A 23,425-nucleotide genomic window follows, 5' to 3' on the forward strand; every position below is an offset into this window, starting at 1 on the left:
AGGACACCTGATACCATAACAGGATGGAGGACAGAACATATTGATCAATCCCCAGGCAAGAATTGACAGTGAATACCTCGGCAAACAGAGACTCTAAGGCAGACTATGTCAGCCAGTGAAGTCTGGGGAGATTTCTTCATGATTGAATTGGCAAGATTGTCAGCAATACTGAACTGTTGAACTATCGAAACCACCTGAGCAGGACCCTTGGAGCATGTTCCACATTGGTGACCCTGGGATGGTTGGGAGGCTGAATGTGGCTTCTCTCCTTATCTCTCCCCTCCCCCCAGATACAGGAAGGAAAAAAAGAGAATGTGAAAACAATGGTCACACCCACTTTCCTCTAGGCTTTGACCCTTCACACCCTAATCAAATGTGTAAAAATTCTCAAAAATAAAATTTATACAATTAAAGTTATTCCTCAAACCTGAGAGCTGTTAGTTCCCTTTCCAGTTTCCCATGGCTGTTGGTACTGGGGCTTTGACCTGGTTGTCTTGGCACTGGTCTTGTAAGTGCCTTTTCCACAGCATGCATTATCTTGTAGATACCCATGGTTGTGGGTGGCAGACAGTGACACTGCCCTCCAAAGCATTCACTAGCTTCCAGCTGCCTGGACTGAATTCTGAGGTGCTCTCGCCAACGGAGTAAGTCTGTGAGGGAGATGGTGGGGTCAAGTGGGACTTGTATTCTCCCCATAGTGCACTGCATGTGTAATAGTCACTCAGAAATCTGAATCCTGCAGATGAAGAAGCTCCGAGGCTTATTTCAGTCTAGCAGTGCACGGGAGCCTTACATGGTATTAGAAGCTACACTTTAATCAGGAGCTCAGATGGCCCCTCTTTGGAGGAGGATTTGAGGGAAACATTTTAGTTTCATCTGTTTTAAAATAAACACTTAAGGGGGGCACATTGTGGTGTAATGGGTTAAGTCTCTGCTTGAGATGCTAGTATCCCCTATAAGCACCAGTTCCTAACCTGATTGTTCCCTTTCCAACCCAAAGCTCTTATTATGTACCTGGAAAAGCAGCAGAAGATGGCCCAAGTCCTTGAGCCCCTGCACCCAGATGGGGGACCAGGATTAATATATTGGCTTCTGGCTTCAGCCTCCTAACTCAGTTTAGAATTTTGAGTGAACTAGAGAATGGAAGGTCTCCCTCTCTCTTTCCTTCCCTTCCTCCCTTCCTCCCTTCCCCTTATGTAACTTTTTTCAAATAAATAAGCACTTGAAATTCCACATATGTAAATGGTACTTGTTCATCTCCACTTGGGATATCATCTTTTCTTTAGGTAACTCAGTAATATTATATAGCATGTAATTAACATTTCAACCATGAGTCATATATTGTTAGGGTTCTGACTCTGCTGTTAGGCCATCCTTCTTGGGTACTGAAGACATTAAGCCAAGGTATAGATGCTGGAGTATGTTATCTTAGGAAGACATGCTTACCACTTTTTGCCAGGGTCTACGTGCTACCTGGGTAAGCCACTATAAACACAGGGTTAGCAAAGCAATAGTTTTATCAATAGATTTTGTTTCTGTTTATGACACCTCTGTGTTATTCTCTATGCTCTTTTGTAACATGTAAACTTACTATGTATCTTGTTTAATTTTTGAAGAGAATCAGATGAAGCAAAAATATTTTGTGGTGAAATGTTTTTATAGTGTGTACATTGATGGAATGTTTAATAGTAAATTGATACTTTTAAGGTATTGTGCTGTCATTGGGTAGAATAACTGGGAAAATTTGGTGTTCTAAGCAAAAACTTTTTCTCACCCATGCTTTAATTAGTATGTGTATATTTATGCACATGTACTTATGTTTGGTGATTTGGAAGTTTTCAATTCCATGAGAGATCTGACCAGTTGTCTGTCCAGCCTTTCTTTTTCCATCATTCCACTATCCTTCCTTCCACGCCCAACACTTTTTCTTTCCTATTTGAAGATTTATTTATTCTCTTCAAAAGACGAGAGAGAGAGAGAGAGAGAGAGAGAGAGAGAGAGAGAGAAAGAAAGAAAGGGAGAAAGAGAAAACAGCTTCTGACTGCAGGTTTACTCCCCAAGGCTGGCCAGGACCCAGGAATTCCATCTGGATCTCCTATGTGGGTGGGAGGGGCCCAAGAACTTGGCTCATCTTCTGCTGCCTTCCTAGGTGTATAAGTACAGAGCTGTATCAGAACCAGAGAAGCTGAGCTTCAAACTGGTGTTCCATGTGGGATGTCAGTATTTTAGGCAGCAGTCCAGTCCACTTCCCTACAATACTGATCTCTCATTTCTTGTCTTTTCTTTTCAAATTGATACATAGGGATTGTGAATGTTTAGTAATTGCAATGTGGCATTTCAGAATATATATATTATTTTGTGATCAGATTGTGTTATTAGCATATTTGTCATCTCAGACATACATAATTACTTTGGAGATCATTCAAAAATTATCTACCAGCTGTTTTGAAATATTCAGTTAATTCTTGTCAAGAATAATTACCTGTGCTATGGAACATTAGAAGTTATTTTTTTCTATCCAGCTGCACCATGTATACACTAGCCATCCTTGCGCCATCATTCCCTGTCCCATAGCTTTCTTAGGCTCTGAGAATCATTATTTGAGTCTCTGCTTCTTTGAGGTCAATATTTTGGTTTCCATATGTAAGTGAGAATATGTAACATTTGTTGTTGTATGGCATCCAAGTTATTGTAAATGACAAAACCATTTGTTTTTATAAATGAATAATATTCTATTCTAATGCTATGATGCATAAACTTTATCCATCTGTCGGTGGGTAGATTGACTCCGCATCTTGGCTATTGTGAATAAACTTGTAAGTTGAGAATTATCTTTGACATGTGATTTTTTTTTTAAATAAATATACCTAGCAGTGGGAATGCTGAATCTCATGAGTTCTATTTCTGGTTTTTGAGAAACTGCCACACTGTTTTCCATGTGGTTGTACTAATTTTTATTCTAACTAGCAGTGGATGAGACTTGACTTTTCCATACATCCCTGCAGAAATTTTTTTTTCACAATAGAGATTCTAACTGGGGTGAATTGATGTCTCATTGTAGTTTTCATGTACATTTCCCTGATAATTAGTGATACCACATTTTTTTTCATATTTGCTGGCTATTGTGTCCTCTTTTGAGAAATGTTCATTCAAATCTTGGGTCTATTTTTGTTTTGCTTTGCTTTCTTCTTAGTCTTTTTGGGTTGTGATATCAGAGTAATACAATTTAGAATGGCTTTGTAAAGACACCCTTCCTTTTAATACTTTGGAATAGTTAATTCCTTAATAGGTTGGTAAAATTCAACAAAATTAATCTGCCCCTGGGCTTGTCTTTCTTGGGAGACAAATTAGTATTGATTTGTTATTTATTAATTCTTTCATTCTCTTGTTTGTTACTGATGTTTTTAGATTTTTCTTTGTCCTCCTGGCAGTCAGTTATATGGATCCTTTTCTTCTAAGTATCATAATTTGTTGGTGTATCATTATTTGTACTAGTTCCTACTGATTTTTTTACATGTTTTTATGGTGGTAATTATAAAATAACTCCTTTTTAATTCTGATTTTTTTTTTAGTTTCGTCTTTTTTTTTGGTTGCTCTAGCTAAAAGTGTTCCAATTTTATCATTTCCAAAAGTAATTTTATTAGGGCCAGAACTGTGGCTCAAATGGGTAATACTTTACCTTCAATTTCTAGCATCCTATTGGGCATCGGTTCATGTCCTGGTTGCTCCACTTCCTATCTGGCTTTCTGCCTGTGGCCTGGGAAAACCATGGATGATCGCCCAAAGCCTTGGCTGTCTGCACAACTAAGTAGAAGACCTGAAAGAGGCTCCTGGCTTTGAATTGGCTCATCCCTGGCCATTGGGACCATTTGGGGAATGAACCAACAAATGGATGATCTTTCTTTTTGTCTCTCTGTAAATCTGTCTTTCTAATAAAAACAAATCTTTTTAAAAAAGAGTTATTTATTTTTATCGGAAAAGGCAGATATACAGTGAGGAGGAGAGGCGAGATCCTCTGTCTGCTGTTTCACTCCCCAAGTGGCCTCAGCAGCTAGAGCTGAGCCAATCCAAAGCCAGGAGCTGAACCCTACTCTGGGTCTCCCACGTGGGTGCTTTGGGCCATCCTTGACTGCCCTCCCAGGCCACAAGCAAGGAGCTGGATGGGAAGTGGGGGCACTGGAATTAGAACTGGTGCCCATGTGGTATTCTGGCATGTGCAAAGTGAGGACTTGAGCCTCACTAGGCTACTGTGTTGGACCCAAAAATAAATCTTTAAAACGTATTTTCATTGATAGTTTACATTTCCTTCTAATAATTTTGGGCATTTTTTCTTTTTTAGCCCATTTAGTCGCAATATTTATTTGTTTAGAATCTTTCTGTTTTGCTATAAACTTCTTTCTTTCTAGGACATTTCTTTGTTTTAATTTAATTTTTGATGATAATCACATAGTTGATTAAGTTGGGAAGGATTAAGGACTAGGGGAAAGTGGGTGAGACCATGGACTCCAGATTTTCTTTTGCTTCTTTATGTTTCTGAAAGAAAGGGTGAGGTAAGGGCACAAGTCACATCCAGCATCCCATCCACCTCAGTACTTGGGGATGGGAAATGGCCATCTGATGCCATCCCAGGGTCCCCAATGTGGAAGGTGCTCTGAGAGTCCTCCCCAAGTCATTTAGATAGTTTAAAAATGCTGTTGATCTCACTGACCCAAGGATGATCCTTCTAATGTCCATTGGCTGACATGGTCAATCTTGGAGTCTCCATTTGCCCAGATAATTCTTGTCATCATCTGGTTGGGACAGTTGTTCAATTTGTTCTGTCCTCCTTCCTCTATTATGGCACCAGGTGTCCTCTGCAGGCTTCAATGGACTGCCATGTCCTCCAAGTGCATCTGGGCATGTCATTCATTGCCCTGTCTAAGCCATTGAGGAGGCCCAGCTCTGACACATGCACTCCACAGCCAGACCATGGAACCTGCATCTCTCCCTGTGGTTGGAGTTCTGAGCCCATTAGTTCAGTTTGGGGGATCCCCAAAGAAACCTCATCTGAGGTGAACTTGGACATGATTCTTGTTTTGTGCTTGCCAGTGTGGGGTTGGCCCTGTCCATCACCCACATCAGCCTACGCACACACTGGTGGTTGCAATTGCTGGGTCATTCTATCTCCAGCCCTGTCTCCTATGCAAACCAGTGCGTGTTGGATCCCATCCTGATCCTGCCCACCACACACTCAACCTTCATAGAAACCAGTGGGAGCTTCAGCCTAGTCAGAGTGACCTCCAATAACCCCCACCAGGCCTGTCGCCAGCTCTGGATCCTGTGTTTGCCAGTATGTATGGCAGACTGGTCCAGTCTGTCCAACCTCCCATTCAGCTCTTATACATGCCAATGGGCATTGAAGCCTAGCTCAGCCCAATAGACCCCATTATCCAGTTTACAGTCATGTTGGTGGTTGCCACAGCCTGTCTTATCAGGCCCACCCCCAACCCTGGTTCTCATGCTCACCAATGGGAGTTGCAACCCATGAGAGGACTGGCAGTTCTCCTTTTAAAAAATAATTTGTTTTTATTTATTTATTTTTCTATTTTTTATTAATTACGTTGCATTATGTGACATAGTTTCATAGGCTCTGGGATTCTCCCAACCCCTCCCCATACCCAACCCCCATGGTGGATTCCTCCACCTTGTTGCAGTATTACAGTTCAAATCCGGTCAAGATTCTTTCATTGCAAACATATACCAAGCATAGAGTCCAGCATCTTATTGTCCAGATCAATTCAACGTTTTTTTGGGGATACTATCTCTGGTCTGAAGGCAGAGCTGGCAGAGTATCATCCCGATCAATTAAAAGCCACAACGTAACATCAACAACAATTTACAATATTATGGAATTAATTGACATTGTATTGAGTAACCAATATGTTAAAAAATGCAGATTCTTAACCACATCCTGTGACTATTTGACATTTCAAGTTTATATACAACTGTATTCTATACACCTTAAAATGGCTATATGATACTATTCAGCTGTCTCGTGTCTATTTTCATTTTAGTATTTAGCAGTTTATAGTGTTGAATCATAATTTTGCTGAGATTGGCAGATTTTAGGATAGTCTAAATTGGCTTATAACTCTAACAAGGCATATGTCAATAGTTGAGGTGCAGAACAGTTTTAGGAGGGATGTGCAGAGAAATCTTCAATACCTTAGTGAGGAGTAACTAATCTTTGTGTCCTACCTAGTAAGGTATGTGTGAATCCACGCTGACCATTTCCTGTCTGGTTCTAAGCTTTCCTTGTTGTTCTTTATCTATTCTAATTTGTGTGTGTGTGTGTTGGGGTGGGGGGCTCTGGAGCGGCCCTGATGATCATTGCAAGAGAAGGTGGGGATCCAAAGTTGGAACCAAGTAAGGACCAGAGAAAGCTCCCCTCCCTAGTCCCTAAGGAAGCTTACTGTTCTTTTGTTTCTGCAGATCCCTCAGGGCTCCTGGCTGTTGTTCCGATGACCTTGGATCTTGCGAGAAAGGATTTGGGCTTCTTCCATCCCATGTGGTAGATCCAAATGGGGGTGGAAGACCTCAGAGTTCTTGGCCTCCGAAGGCACTCCAGTTCCCCGTGGTCTCCTTGGCAGTTGGGATATAGTCCTTGGTGCCTGTACTGAGAGTCCTTGGTAGGATCTGGGAGTCTCCAGGGTTTGGATACAAGCCTCCTCCTGTCCACCTGCTCCACTCTGGGGTACCCCCCCAGCTTTGTGCATATGACGTCCTGTTAAGAGGTTGTCAGGATCGCTCTTGATTCCCTCTGTATGTTTTTGTGGTTTTACTATTGTCTAATGCTGATTCGAGTCTGTTGTCTATAAGTTATCTGTTATGTTCCTGATAGGTTATACTTCACGTCTTCCTCACACATTCTAAGGAGATGGAAGATTTCTCTGCTCTCCTGCCCCATTTCCGAGTAGCATAGGGTTGTAAAAGTATATTAGGTTTTTTTTTTAAAGATTTATTTTTATTTTTATTACAAAGTCAGATATACTGAGAGGAGGAGAGACAGAGAGGAAGTGGAGCTGCCGGGATCAGAACCAGCGGCCATATGGGATCAAGGCGAGGACCTTAGCCTCTAGGCCACGCTGCCAAGCCCAAGTATATTAGGTTTTACAATTCTTTGATGTAGATCATAGGCAGTCTGACTCACATTGATTGTTGCTACATTGGTTACTTCACAATATCTTATTGCATGAGATACAGGCTGTTTGGGGTTGAAATAATATTACAGTTTACAGGTAACTGTTTTTCGGATTGACATCATTTCATCTTAAATTAAGGCAAACGTGTGGTATCTAACCTTTTGGGATTTGCTCATTTCCCTTAGCATAATGGTTTCCAGTTGGGCCCATTTGGCCACAAAGAACTGCATTTCATTTTTTTTTTAATAGCTAAGTAGTATTCCATGGAGTAGATGAACCATAGCTTTCTTATCTAGTCTTTTGTTGATGGGCATTTCAGTTGCTTCCAAGTTTTTGCAAGTATTGACTCTACACGTGTCCAACAGTTTCATTGGGAATCCGTCTTTCGTCTGGATGCAGGAATGCATGTTCCATTACACCATTATTATATATCCCCTTAAATGAAAAGCCACAAAACAAAATCAGCAACAGGAAGAAAAAAGAAATTAACAACACCATGAAGTTAAATAACATGCTACTGAATGACTAATGTGTTGCTGAAGAAATGAAAAACAAAGAACCTTCTTGAAGAAAATGATGCTACTGTATGATCTATTTGAAGAGATGAAACTTTAAAATAAAATCAAAATCCATGAGATATAGTGTCTGCTGATCTTTCTTGGTGAGATATGTCTCCTGTAGGCAACAAATATAGATGGGTTTTGATTTTTTTTAATCCAGTTCATTAATCTGTGTTTGATTGATGAGTTTAAGCCAATTACTTTCAGGGTTAATATGAATGGGTAGTAATTTGGTTCTGTCATTTCAGCAATGGATTGTTTATTGGTTTAGTCTTCTGTTTTTTTTTTTACTGGGATGTTCTTCACATTTACTTTTTCTCTGTCAAGAGAACATCTTGAAGTATCCTTTGTAGGACAGGTTTGGAAGAAGCATATTCTTTTAACTTTTCTTTACTGTAGAAGGATTTTATTTCATTTTCAAAGACAAAGGAAAGCTTTGCTGGGTATGTTATCCTGGGCCAACAATTTTTTTGCTTTTAGAATCTGGAATAGGTCACTCCATTCTCTTCTGGTCTGTAGAGTTTCCTGTGAGAAGTCTCCTGTGAGTTTAATTGGCATTCCTTTATATGTTAGCTGATTTTTTTCACGTGCACGTTTAAGTATGTTTTTCTTATGTTTGATTGAAGAGAGCTTGGTGATCATGTATCATGGTGAAAATTGCTTTTGGTCAAGCCTGTTGGGAGTTCTGTGCCCCTCCTGGATGTTGTTTCCCAATTCTTTCTCTAGATTAGGGAAGTTTCCCTTATTATTTCATTGAATACACCTTTAATTTCAGCTTCTCTTTCTGCACCTTCTGGGACTCCCATTAACTCTTTTTTTATTAATTATTTTGCATTATGTGACAGTTTCATAGGCTCTGGGAATCTCCCCACCCCTCCCCATGTCCCTTCCCCCCTGGTGGATTCCTCCACCTTGAAGCAGTATTACAGTTCAAATTCAATCAAGATTCTTTCCTTGCAAACGTATACCAAGCATAGAGTCCAGCTACTTATTGTCCAGATGGGTTGAACAGTTTCTTGGGGAGACCATTTCTGATCCGAAGTTGGAGCTGGTAGAATATCATCCCAATCAATTAAGAGTCCCAATATAACATCAACAGCAATTTGCAACATTATGGAATTGACATGGTTTTGAGTAACCAGTATGTTAAAAAAAAAAAAAAAGCAAGTTCTTAACCACAACCTATGATTAGCTCATTGACATTTCAATTTTAGTTTGTATACAGGACCGGCTGCTATATACCTTAAAATGGCTATGAGGTATCATTCATCTGTCTCGTGTCTATTTCATTTTCGTATTTAGCCATTTGTTGTGTTGAAGTATAATTTTGCTGATCTTTGCAGATTTTAGGATAATCTAGACTAGCTTGTAACTCTAACAAGACATTTGTCAACAATTAAGGGGCAGAACATTTTTTTTGGGGGGGGGGGTTGTGCAGGAAAATCCTCAACACCATGGTGAGGAGTGACTAATCTTCGTGTCCCACCCAGCGAGGCATGAGCCAATCCACGCCAGCTCTTTCCTGTCAGATTCCAAGCTCTACTTTTTGTTGTTTGTCTATTTATTTTAGGTTTTTTTAGTTTGTATGATTGTTTGCTATGAGGGGTTTTCAGAGCTATCCCGATGGTCATTGCGAGGGAGAGTGGGGGGTCCAGAGGTGGAGCCAGTCTCGGACCAGAGAAAGCTCTCCTCCCTGGTCCCGAAGGACGTTTATTGTTCTTCTGTTTCTGCAGACCGCTCAGGGCTTCTGGTTGTCTTTCCGATGACGTTGGTTTCTGCGAGGTAGTGTTTGGACTTCTTCCATCCCCTGCGGAAGCTCCAGTTGGGAGTGGGTGACCTCAGAGTACTCGGCCTCCGAGGGCATCCAATTCCCTGTGGCCTCCTTGGCAGTTGGGATATAGTCCTTGTTGCTCGTATTAATAGTTTGTGGTGAAGGTCTGACTCCCATAACTCTTATGTGTGGCCTTTTAATAGTGTCTTTCAATTCTCAAATACTTTTTTTGGCCTGATCCAGCTCTGTTCCAGCTTTTTGTTTGTTTCTCCCTGGTGACAGGAAATATCTTCTAATTCTGAGATTCTTTCTTCTGCTTGCTTCATTCTATTTTGGAGACTCTCCACTGTACTTTTAGTTTGCTCCACTGTGTTGTTAATTTCTGATATATCAGCTTTCATTTGATTCATTTCCTGTGTGACATATTTCTTGAATACCTTGAATGCCTGCTTTACATGTTTCTCGTTGTTGATAAGAAGTTTTATAACAAGTGTTTTGAATTCTGTGTCCCCCATTTTCTTAATGTCTTCCTCAGTGAACTCTGAGGTTGGCAAAGGGTTTTGCTCTGTAAAATTTATACTGGTGGTTATATATTCTTTGTCTCTTATTTTGTTCATTTTTTACTTGATGGTTTTCTGTACTGGTAAATTCTGACTTTAGTCTCTATTCCCTTGACCTGTAACTGTTGAGTTTTATATACTTTAGTGTTTTCCTGATGATTTTATTACTCCATTATTACTTTGATGTGGGCCTCACTTAAGTCTTTTGTGTATTGTTGGCCTGGTTGTGGTGAGTTCCCTAACTTCTGCTTATCATGGATCCTCTTTATTTCGTCTTTACTTCTAAAAGATGTCTTTATTGGGTATAGTATTGTTGGCTGGCATTTTCCTTGGTCAGGAATTTGATTATATCACCCTGTTCTATCATTACCTCCAAGGTTTTTGCTGAGAAGTTTGCTGCTGTTCTAATGGGTATTTCTTTGTAAGTGGTATTTCTTTGAGCTTCTTTCTTCTGCTGTTTTTTGAGTTATCCTTTTATCTTGTACTTTGACAATTTGACTGTAATATCTCTGAGGGTATATTTTAATTTATTTTGTGCTTTGTTCACATCTATGAAGAGTTCCTTAGACTTCCTGTGTGTAAGTGTCCCTGTCTTTCCCATAGTTTTGAAAGCTTTCAGAAATAATGTGATTGAACAGATCCAGTCTTCTGCAACACTCCTAATGAGATTGTTTGCTTGGTTAAAGGGGCGTTATAAGTCTTGAAGGCTTTCTTAATTCTTTTATTTTTTTTTCTTTTTTCTTTTTATTTTACTTGATTATTTCAAAAAACATGTCTTCAAACAGGAATTATTTCTTCTGCTTGATCAGCTGTGCTGCTAAGTCAGCTGTGCATTTTTTGTTTCCTTAATTGAGCACTGAGGTTTCTGATTGTTTCTTTTTTTGTATCTATTTCCTCATTCATGTCATGAATTGCCTTCCTAATTTCACTGAATTATGCTGATGGCATTCAGTTCTCTTTTCTCTGTAAAAATTTCTTATTTTCAAGGCAGATAAGAGAGAGAGAGAGAGAGAGAGAGAGAGAATCTTCCATCCATTGGTTAAATAGGGAACTAGATCAGAAATGGAGCATGTTACCCTGGAACTGGCACCCATATGATATATGCTGGCATCACAGGCAATGGCTTAATCTGTCAAAATCATCCTGATTTTTTTTTCAGGCAGCTTGTCCATTTCCTTTTCTTTAGAATCTGTTACTAGAGAGTTATTGTGTTCTTTTAAAAATGTCATGTTACCTTGTTTCTAATGTTTCTTGTGTCCATAATTTTTTTTCTCACCTAGCAGATCAGTTACCTCTTTCAGCTTAACAGCATGGCTTTTGTAGTGCTAGCAGTGGGAGGATATTGATTAGAAAAAGCTTCTTTGGCTTTGGTTTCAGATGAGTGTGTTAATATAGCATCTGAAGCTTCTTTAGCTGTAATTAGTGTAGGTGATGTTTTTGAGTATCTCACTGGCCTAATCTGAAGAAGTTATGGAATTTTGTATGGAGTTAGGATGCAGGTCCCTTAGACTGGATTTTCTGGCAGCTCTGGGCACATTGTACATAATTCAGGCAAGGAAGCCCTCATTGATTTCTCTGGACCTTATGTCTACCAGGTGGACAGTGCGCCCAGGTGGACACAGGGTGCAGAGTAGTGCAGTGGGGTGCCTGTCAATGCCTGAGGGCTTCACAGAGACCAGGACAGACTTTGGGGCCCAAATGGGGCACTATCACGGCCCAAGCAATGTGTGGTTAATGGAAGATAGAGACTAAAATCAAAATTTACCGGTACAGAAAACCGCAAATCACAAAATGAATAACAAGAGTCAAAGGAAATATATGACCATCAGAATAAAATTAATAGAATGCGTTTTTTTAAAAAATTATTTTTATTTTATTTTTTATTTTTTTTTTTACTTTTTAAATTATATTGTTGACAAATTAGAATGCGTTCTTAACTGACCAGTAACAATCTTGAAAAGAAATGGAATAATTTAGGCTGGTTCAAGTCCCACCTGTCCCACTTTTGATGTAGCTTCTTGCCAGTGTGGATGCAAAGGCAGCAGATGATGGCCAAATGCTTGCACACTTGCTACTCACGATGCACTTATTGGTTGCAAACTTTGGCCTAGTCCAGCCCTGGACTGTTACACCTATTCAGGGAGTCAACCATTAGGTGGAAAATCATGCTCTTTCTCTCTATCCCCACCCTCTCTTACCTCATCATCCTGCCTTTAAAATCAATCAGAAAAAAATTTAAAAGAAAAGAGTCGTACTACTGGCAAAACAAAAAACAAAAGAAAACAAAACAAACAAAAAATACCTCCCTGAAAACCAAGGTTATTAGTTAAATCTGTTCATCTCTACAGAGAAGTCAATTGCATGCTGTTAAGTCACACAGAAGCCCTAGGAGGAACTGGCATCATATTTGCTTTCCCTGAATCGCAAATTAGTGCTCTTTGTGCTGGCGTAGGCTATGAGGTGTGTGGTGTACGACGAAGCTGCAGAGAAGAGTCAGGCTGTGTCCATGCCCTTGAACTAATGGATGACCTGGGCAGACAGGTTCACCTTTGTTTTAGTTCCTTAATTTCTCATTACATAAAGCAAGAACAGTCCTAGCTTTCCATCCAGGGCACGGCTGCTCTGTGCATGGCTGATGGTGCACCCTACTAGGATCTTGGCACCTCTCAGGCATTTTATCAGCCCCATTTACAAAGGCTTAATCAGAGGAATTCCTTCTGCTGTTCCATTCCCCACTCCTTTTGCTGTTGATTAACATTGCCACTTCAAATGTCAAGTTGGAGGGGACAACATAATTGTCTCATTATATTTTGAGCTTCTAGAATGTTGTTCTTGCACAGAGTTGTAAAACTGGAGTAGATGTAGGGTAGGTCAGCTTGAGTTTGCCTTTCTCTCTATCAATGGTCTGCAAATATTAAATATGCAAGAGATGGGCTGCTCTGTTCCTGTCTCCTCCTCCCAGCTCTCACCACATGATGTTTGTTTCTGCCCAAGACTGGAAAGAAGTGATTGCTTTAGATTTGCTTTTCTTTTGCCAACTGGGGAAATACTTCACTGTGTCTTGTTTAATGTGGCTTTTCACAAAGTTCCAGCTTTCATTGGGGGAAGGGAGTGAGCAATCAATCTCCTTTGTGGTAGAGGGTATAATTGCCCTGAAGAAAACAGACCCCAATGTTTGGAATGCCAATGACTTAGGAAGTTTCTAGCAGATCTGCCCCTAGTTCTAACCACTGGGTATTGCATTTGGGAGGGATTCTGTGTGCTTCAAGGACTTGGCCTCTTGAAGTTGAGGGTGGTAGTGTATATTCCCCTTCATTACAAACCGTCCACTGCAGTCCAATGGTTAGGTGTGATCTGAAATTACGCTGCCTGAGAAGGTTCTGTGGGTTAGTATCCATCAGAGGGACCAGCCCAGAAAGACTTCATGGGCTGAGTATTTGCCCATGTTTTGAGAGTGTGTTTACTTTAGGCTTATAGTTACTTGGTCAGCAGTCTGTAATTCATTTGAAATTGTTTTTCTGTTCCCGCTTTGTTCTTTTGGTCTTTGATAGATGAACAAAAACTTTTTAAAATAACTTTTAAAAGGACATTACAGTGTTGCCTAGAGAGGAAAGTGATCAAATTGCCTGTCAGGGAAATGCTGTACCTTTGAGTAATTATTTGCTTATCACTAAATCTGTATTCCCCTATCACCTTTTTTTTTTTCTAAATGTGTAACAACAAAAGGGAGGGGGCAATTTTTAGTTTTTCCAAAGTGTTTTCAAGGAAATCCTTTTTAAACTATGGATTTTAGTCCAGTGAGGAACCCTCTTCCTCTGGTCTAAATGTTGCAAATTGTCTGTGTCTTACAGGGCTTCCGTATTGTCTCAAGCTCCACTGGAAATGCAGCAAGGATTCCTAGCACATCCCAGTTGCCATAGCAACAGCAGTCTTTCCCATAATGAGCTGCATCATCTGAACTGATGTCACAGCATCATGCAGCAGGTCAAACAAGGCATCTCCTAGTATTGCATCCTACAGATGTGCCGTAAACATCAAAAGACGACGGTGGGAGCAGGAGATGGTGAGTGTTAATGTCTGGGTCTTAATTGCTTGGCTGTTTTGTTGGTTAGTCCGTGTCTGCTAAGGTAGAGGTGGGGGGATGTTGTGTGCTTAAAATGGACTGAGGAAGGAGAGCTGTTTTACCTAAAACAGGCTGCTGGATTAAGACAAAGGCCTGTATGAGTCGTATAAGAATCAAAATACTTAGAATTATTCTTGTTCCATCTGAGTGTGTTATTTTTAGTATTCTCATGGAATTGTTCATAAATATGATAATTTTCTATCACAAAATCCCGGTTAAGCTGTAAAATGAGCAGTTCATAATATTTAAATGTTGTAAAGATATGTATTTCTTTTTTTATGGGGCAAAGCTAATTAGTCCCCTGTTTATTCTTGGGATTTATGAAATATCTAATGATTTGCAGTATGAAATTCTGTATTTTTCTTGGTCTGGTTTCAGTTTCTTCATGGCAGAGAATGAATGCTGAATAAGCATTTGACATAACCCTGATGTGAAAGGGGATCTCTTGAATGTTCAGGAGAGAATTTATTAACAGCATGAAGTGATTTGAGCTTTAAATTTATACAGTAGTTCTTTAATCAGGGTCCTTCATAGTTAGTTCAAAGACTGACTCGCTATTTTCCCATCTCTAGCTAGTCTAAAATAGCTAGAGTTGTGTGCAGGGTGACTTGTAACTGAGAAGGAAATGAGTCCCTTCTGCGGCAGTTGCAGTCAAGGCTAAGCCTGGAGACAGCCTCTGGTATCGGTGCTGGTGTGGCCATGTCTTGCTTAACTTTAATTGAAATCTGGACTGATGAATAAATATCAGGATCCTCAATGCTTGTAGGGATTACAGGTCTTTGGACTTAGTTTTAACCTCAACTCAATTCTGAAACTATGGCATCAAACCCATTTCAACTTTAGGCATCTGTATATTTACTTTTTTTTTTTTCCTTTTAAAAAAAAATAACCTGGCAGTGTCTGATAAGGAGCAATGTGTTGTCTTTTGTTCGGGAAAATGAAATGAGTTTCCCTGGTACAGCTGATTGCTATGAGGAGAGAGAAAGGAGGAGGCACATGTCAGTTCAGCTGATCAATATGTCCACTTAGAAGCAGGGAGTGGCCTTGTGGCTTGGTGCTGTTGGGCGGATCATTTTTAATCATGAAGTCCTGTGGGAAAGCATGGCAAGCCCTAGGTCCCTCTCTGTGTAGGCTGTTTGTTGCTCCTAAATGAGACACATCACGGAAAACAGGAGAAGCAAGACCTCTAGCTAGCTTGCTGCTGCTGCTGCTGCTTTTTTTTTCTTCCCAGAGTTCAGCATATTGGTCCCATCAGGCACTAGCCAGAATGAAAGACCTTGGATTTTTTAATTAGCTTGTTTATACCACACTACACACATGCTGCTCTCAGGCTGACATGCAGCTGTATGGGATGGGAGAAGCTGGGCCCAGCGTGGTGTTATCTCAAGTGCTTGGGAACATGAATTGTTTGCTGCCTGCTTTTTAATGTCACATAGCAGAAAGCTCTGCTGGGACTGCTGGGTGTGAGCACAGTTAAAACAGTAGCTCTAAGATGACAGGGAGGATTGCTAGATGGTGAAGGGGGAGGGAAAGTGGCTAGACTGTAAATCTGTAGAAAATCACTCAGTGCTGATTAGAATTCTTTTAAGTGTGACTTGCAAGGAAAAGCAACAAAACAAGACTTGTTTGGCAACATGATTTGTTAGGAGCAAAACATAACTAAGGGCAGCGTTTGAATGGGGTTTCTGTTTGCTTAATTCTTGTCTCTTTTGTCTGACCGTTCCCTAAGCTGCTTCATCACGGGTGATCTGTGTAATTATTGGAAGTCGTAGAGGCCAGATTCCTTAAGGGCAGCATGAGAAAAAGTGGAGTCATGCTTTCAGGGTGGGGAAGGGCGCTGGTGGGTGTCGGCTGACGCAGTTACTGAGTGGCACGTCCTCCCAGCTTGGACAAGCCTGTGATTTCAGTCTATGTCTCCAGCTTCCAGCAAATGTTCAAAACGCAATTGTTTCAGTCCTCCAACTTTACGCTTTTGTGCTCTTTTTGCTCTTGGAGAACAAAGCCCTAGTAATGGGAGCTGTCATCCTGGTGCTTGTTTCTTCTCAGAGGGCCACAGCCTGTGTTGCTCTCTGATTAGCTGTGTGTCTTAATTACTGGTTAAGGCTATTTCAGTTACCTTAGTTTTAATATATCCCCAGGAGGTGGATGGTTGCATTTGTTGCAACCTATGGCTGCATTTCTTACTACTTCTCTGAAACTTTCTAGAATTTAAGGAATTTTGTTTCACAGTAATGACTGAAAGATTATGTATATGGGGGGCACATTTAGACTTTGGAGTCATCACAAAAAGTTAACCTGTTCTAACCTTTTTGCTATGACTTACATTACTGAATTACAAAGTCATAAAGAAATCAATTCTTTACAGGTAAATAGGGCATGATGAGAATGACAAAAGTTATCATAATAACAACCCAAACTATTGCTTCTTCAATATTTTTATGTTGCTGATATCAAACTAAGCTTTCTGAATATTTTTAGGTATATAATCACATTGTAAGTTAGAATAATAATCTTATCCTGTAGGATTGTGTGTTGTTTATTTATATGTTATAGGAACCAGTTCTTAGCTAGGTTAACAAACTTTGCTTATAAGTGATTGGGTCAGGGTGATAATCAATGAAATCAGTCTGTGAAGCCCATGTTCTTATCCATATTCATCACTGTTTTATGACACTTTAACTGTGTATCTTACACATCAGGGAGCTATTCTCCATCACACTCACCCTACTTCTTATTCCTATTGGAAAATCAAATTTCTCATGTAGAACAAAGTTTCATTTACAATACTAAAATAAATTTTATCATAAAAGTGAGTATGGGGTGTTTTGTTTTTCATCAGATGTGAAAATTTACTCTGATCCTGGATACTAAAGTATTAGAGAATTGTTCCGTGGACATTTTGCTGCTATCCTTGCTTGCCATATCTTTCCAGTAGGATCTGTGCATGGAAAATGCTGCATGAATGAGCATGGGCATGGTAGAGCTGTGCTGAAGGCAGGTCTCATCTGAGTCAGTAATGGTTCAAGGTCATTGTACCTGTCTTACCCGCCAAATATGTAGTATTCTGTTAACTATAAGAGATTCTCATTCCGTCCCAAGCCAGGATTAGGGGCAGAAACTTCTCTTACAGCCCTGAAGTGTAATTTGAATCTATCTCTTGGATGAAGAAAATAAAAGCAGGGTTTATTTTGCTGAATATATCAGTGGCTGACACCAAAAGCCATCTCTCTCTGACAAAGTACAAGAAAGACAGTCTTGTGCAATATCCTGGAAGCTTTGTGTTGGAGGAGAGCTGATCCAGTCATCTTTGCATCATCTCACCCATCCCCAGCTGTCCACGCCCAGTGTCATTACTGGGCGCTGAGGGCTGCTCTTTGTTTGGAAGTGGGGCTAATGCATATGCTGACAGCATGCTGATATTGATTCCACTAGGGTGAATACTTAGAAATATTATTCCACAGGGCTCATTAGGCTTTTCTAGCTTCTGGGAAGAATTTAACCTTTGTCCTAGGTTGTTCAAGGAGGCCAAAGCTTGTGTCTGCAGAAGGAACAAGAATGAGAGATTGATCAGAAAGCAGTCGCTAGGTGTGGTATAGAAGGAGTTGATTTCAAGTAGGGCTGAAATAGCCAGTGGAATTCAGGGAAGTTGGTAGTCCTGCTACATTGTCTCTGACTTCTTTCTATTTTCAGTTGTAGAAATTTGTGTGGATGTGTGGTTCCAATTCAATTCAAGAAATATTTGTGGAGCATCTTCTAGGTGTCAGGCATTGTCTGGGAACATAGATAGTAATGAACAATGTAAATCTCTTCTCCTGTTGCATTCTGAAGGAGAGACAAACAAGTAAATTTTTAGTAGAAGAATTTATTTTCTGTAATATTGTAATAGTACTTCCACTTACTTTATATAATTGTAAATAAATTACCTTTAAAGATATGCAGATATAGTCATGAAAAGTCAGAAAAGTCATGGAAAATGTGTATTATGAAAAATGCATAAATTAAACATTTTTTGCACCAAAATGAAATTAACTTTTGTTTCCCATAAAGTCCTTTTTTTTTTTTTAAAGATTTATTTTATTTTTATTACAAAGTCAGATATACTGAGAGGAGGAGAGATAGAGAGGAAGTGGAGCTGCCGGGATTAGAACCAGCGGCCATATGGGATCAAGGCGAGGACCTTAGCCACTAGGCCACTCCGCCAGGCCCTCCCATAAAGTTCTTGAGGTCATCTTATATATATATACTTTAGAAGTGGGTTAATAGCTTTTTCCTGATTGGATTTATATTTAAATCTTGCTGGCTGTTGACAAGGCCAATATGGAAAGTGGTATATTTTAATTTAAGCTAATCTGAAAAATATAATCAATCAAAAATTGCATGTTTGTTAACAAAAGTGACGGAAATGTGAAACATGTGGGACAAATCAACTAATAAGAGTTTTTCATTTTTTAAAAAATATTTATATTGGAAAGTCAGATATACAAAGAAGAGGAGAGACAAAGATCTGTCCAGTGATTCACTCCCCAGTGGCCACAACAGCCAGAGCTGATTGATCCGAAGCCAGGAGCCCAGAGCCTCTTCCGGGTCTCCCAGGTGGGTGCAGGATCCCAAGGCTCTGGGTCATCCTTGACTGCTCTCCCAGGCCACCAGCAGGGAGCTGGATGGCAAATGGGGCTGCCGGGATCAGAACCCGTGCCCGTATGGGATCCCAGTATGTTCAAGGAGAGGACCCTATCCACTAGGCTACCACACCAGGCCCGGTTTTTCCCATTTTTATCAAAGGCATTTCTCACCTTTAAAAACTGACCACAGATTGAGCATTCTAGCTAGTGTTGTTTTGGAGGCATATGTCATGAAGATCTTGATGTCTCAGCCGCTCACATCTTTGCTTACCAGTGGCCCTACAAACATCAATAGAAATAGGAAGCATTTCTGAACAATAATGTTAATGTATTTAAAGCTATAATGACATTTTCACAAAAATGTTCTGGTACACATTCATGTGTGTTTAAGTGGGTCCAGTTTGGTATGTATCTTTAAGCAAAAAAAAAAATTTCACTTGAGGATTGAATATTCCTTTTAAATAAAGCTCTTCATAATTGTTCACTTTGTTTGAAAGGCAAAGAGAGACGGAGTGAGCCATCTTCCTGTGTACTGGTTTGCTCCCCAAATGTCAATGATATTCAGGGCTAAGGGGTGAAAGTCTATCCAGATTTCCCATGTGGACAGCATGATGCGAATTACCAGGAAGTGGGATCGGAATAGAGGAGCTGGGACTCAAACCAAGCACTCCCATTTAGGCTGCAGGCATCCTAAGTGGCGTAACAGCTGCAGTAAATGTCCTTCCTTAGTATTCCTTTCTGATGGCAGTTGTACATGGTCACCTCTGTTGACGGGCCATGAGTGTGAAGGCTTTTCAGCAAAATAGAGGACTTTTTTTTTAACAACAGACTTCTAGATGTTTCAAGACTGAGCCCTAAAGTTTTTGCTTCACAAAGCACATACCTGTTAGTATCTGAATCTTCAAATTGATTTTAAGACTTGATGAAAATAAAGGAGTGACATTGTTCCCCCGGAAGTTGACAGTCACACTTTTTTCTGCTCCTCAGCTGTGTGTAGGATATACTCCAAATGCCTCAGCCATCTTGCAAGTATTTGCTTTGAGTCACAAGGGGAACCAAGGAAACGGTGTGAAACTTTTATTATTACTACTGAAGATTTTTTAAAAATTTTTTGAAGGTCACAATTTATAGATTGGAGGAGAAACAGAATCTTACATCCACTGGTTTGCCCCCAAATGACCACAACTTCTGGGGCTGAACCTGGCAAAAGCTGGGAGTGCAGAGCTTCTTCTAGATCTCATGTGGGTGCAGGAACCTAAATGCCTGGGCCATCTTCTACTGATTTCACAGGTGCATTAGCAGGAGAGGCTGGATTGGAAATGGAGTAGCTGACTCATACAGGATGCCAACATTGTCGGCAAGGGCTTTACCTTCTATGCTACAAAGCTGGTCCCAGTTGGGGAATTTTATAACAGGGTCTCAAATTGGCAAGTGTCCTATATCTTGCTTTAAAATGGGTCCAGGGCAGGCTTTGTAGCCATGCCATTTCTACCATGATATGTGGCCCTGCGTTAAGATTTATTAATGCTCTGTTATTATTTGAATTTCTTAATATTTTAGATTAAGGGCTCCATGTTTTCATTTTACACTGGACTCTGTAAGTTATGTTGCTGTTCCTGTGTAACCCTTTTGGTATGTCAGCTTGTACTTCCTAAGCTGTATAGTAGTTTGAATCTGAAACTCCTTGCTCCTATCTCTGGAAGAGTTCAAATAGAAATTGTTCAGTTTAAAAACTTTGGGCTGGCATGATGGCTAAATTGGCTAACTTCTCTCTTTGCAAGAGCTGGAATCCCATATGGGCACCGGTTCATGTCCTGGGTAATTCACTTCCCATCCAGCTCCATGCTTGTGACTTGGGAAGGCAGATCTCCCTGCACCTGCATGGGAGATCTAGAAGTAGCTCCTGGCTCCTGGCTCCTGGCTTTGGATCAGCTCAGCTCTGCCCATTGTGTCCATTTGGGAATTGAGCCAGTGGATGAAAAATCTTTCTGTCTCTTCTTGCCTTTGTAAGTCTGCCTTTCCAATAAAAAAAACTTTAATAAAAAAGAACAACCCAAATGCTAAGGGACCACTGTTGTCAGAACAACCTAGTGCAAAAAGCTCCTGTGCATAAACGTAGCAGCTGGCACAATAATTCAGTGGTATTTCCTTTATAGGCATTGAGGGAGATATTATATTGTACTTGAAGATTTTTGGTAGATCAGGTTTATTTGTCACTGCCATTGCTTTAAGGGGAAGAATCAAATGTTCTATGCAAAACAAGCTAATTAGCAATCCTATATTAATTTTCCTGCCCTTTTTTATCCCTTTTATCATCTTTGTTTAACTCTTCTTTAAATTACCTAATATGTTTATACTTGGTGGTATTTTTTTTTGTTTGTTTTCCTCTCTCCAGGAAATTGGGGTGTCTATAATTTGACGTTATATTACTGCAAAAAGAGTTCACTTTTTAAATTAAAATGGGAATTGCAGCCAATATTTATAATGAATGCTTTTGCAGCAAGGCAGTTCTAGCCGTGCAGTTCTGGGATCCAGATTTACCATTATTGCTTATGATAATGAGTTGCTGTTGACTGACACTTAGCTCTTATGGTAGTTACAATATTTTTAACCCAACGCGTCACAGTGAAAAGTAGCTGTTGTGTTAATGTATTAATCTATAGATTTGTAGTGAGTTGTTAGAGAATTTATATAAATGAAAACACTTGCAGCACAGGAAAAAAATTTAAAAAAAATTTTATGGCTGTGTGAGTAGTCAGAGACCTGACAAATCTATAAGGCACTGCTGCCTCAGTGAGCCTCAGTTGCAGAATCTCCTCCTAGGATCAAGGTTCGCAGCCTTGTGCTGTAACCCTTCGCATTTCTGAAGCCCATCAGGGTCACTATTGTACCAACTTTAAAACCAGATGTTTCAAATAATTTCACCAACAGTCAACAATCAACAAATGAGTTATATGTCTCCCATGTGTAAGTTAATGTGCCAAATCAAAAGCAGAAACATTTAAGAGAGAGAGAGAGAGAGAGAGAGAGAAACACCACAGGCAAACTCACAGATGTTGGAAAGCTGGTCACAGATTTAGCCCTATACTCTGTGGGTTCTGCTTACAGGCAGTCTGAATCAGTTCTCTTGGTCAGGACACATCCTGGGGTGCAGTATCAGGTCATACCCTGCCATTTACACTTTTCCTTTTAAACTTCTTCAGTTAAATGTTGTCCTAATAATGCATTACCTTTGCTTGCCGAGACTCAAGTTTCTCAGATCTTGCTACTTGTAGTTTGCTTCTGTTCTCCAGCTGCCTTGCCTTCTGGGACAGTTTCGAAGCCCCACAGTCCTCACCAGCAGTAACCCAGACAACTGTTTATTACCATTGCATTTAGCATAAAGAGAGCCTATTTAAAAACAGCTTTTTAGATATGTTTTTGTGAAGTGATCTGCTTGGATTTAGCTTTAATAGTTAATTCAAATACCACCTTGTGTTTGATTTTTCCATATTTGTGTGACTTAAAAGGAAATGATCCTTTAAAACTCATGCTATTTGCTCTTGCTGGAAGTCTGTGTGGGGATCAAATAGAAATAACTGAGACAATAGGGCAATATGTGGTACATTACTGTAAAGTGAAAATGGGTGTTCAGTGTAGTTTTAAAAATTATCCCCAGTATTGCTACTACACTTTATTTTAAGTTAAGAAAACATAAAAATCAGGGATGGAGGGTGGTAACAAGGAGTTGGGCAGAGTAACAGGAAGCTAGAAAGATGTACTTTTCTTCAATAATGTCTAGAAATGGTGTGTAGTTTCTAGAAGACTCTAGGAAACACCTAACTCAAAGCAAAGGCAAAAAAGTCCACCACAAAATCAGACGTGATTGCTCCAAGAAGTAATAGGCTCATGTTGATGAGCCTATTACTGATTTCGTGATACATGATTGGTTAACAGGATTTTAAATCTTTGAGTTTTAATTGGATAGATTGAGATGCAGAAGATCAAGGAAAAGATAGCATGTCTTGGGAAAATACATCTGCTTAATTTTTTTTTTTTTTGTATTTTTGCTGTGGTTAGCATGATTTAGTTTACTTGTTGTAAAAGTAAATAAATCCATATTTTATATTGCTTTTTTTAAGTTATGCTTTAAGAAAATGATAGAACTATCTGACATGTTTTTCTCTTGGTCTTAAATTCCTAGCATTATCTTTATCTAAATACAGTGTATGCTCAGATACTCAAATATGAAGTACTAGATTGAATGCTGTCAGCTTGAGTAGAAAACAAAATGTTCCTTTTCAGAAATACTCAAGAACCTCATATTGTTGCAGTGTGCGAGCGAGATCACACCAGGTTTATTAAGGAGTCTTTATTAACTCAGCTTGGTGATAATACAATAACAAATCACAAGTCCATATGGCAATCCAACCAATCATAATCTAATGAGTCATAATTCCCAAAGGTACAAATGGTCGTTATCCTTAAGTCTATCCATTAAGCTGAAAACCTATGTCCCAGCTTCCCCAACAATATAAGTTATCCTAAGAGACATGCAACGAATAACCTGGACACACTCACAAAGAAACTGGACACACTTACAAAGCTGCAGACATTCATCTTTCCCTG

At 39.8% G+C, this 23,425-nt stretch overlaps 1 protein-coding gene across 2 annotated transcripts in view; it reads left to right on the forward strand.

Annotated features, from left to right (window-relative positions):
- AKAP6 (A-kinase anchoring protein 6) overlaps positions 1-23,425 on the forward strand; it is a 555,986-nt gene that overhangs the window by 88,455 nt on the left and 444,106 nt on the right. The window contains exons 2-3 of one of the 2 annotated variants that reach the window (XM_058666316.1): positions 454-508; positions 13,924-14,135. The gene's annotated coding sequence lies outside the window, so the exon portion shown is untranslated. The remainder of the gene's footprint in view (positions 1-453; positions 509-13,923; positions 14,136-23,425) is intronic. The other variant, XM_058666317.1, reaches the window with a different exon arrangement.

The sequence above is a fragment of the Ochotona princeps genome, chromosome 6 (assembly GCF_030435755.1).
Source record: "Ochotona princeps isolate mOchPri1 chromosome 6, mOchPri1.hap1, whole genome shotgun sequence".
Lineage (NCBI taxonomy): Eukaryota > Metazoa > Chordata > Mammalia > Lagomorpha > Ochotonidae > Ochotona > Ochotona princeps.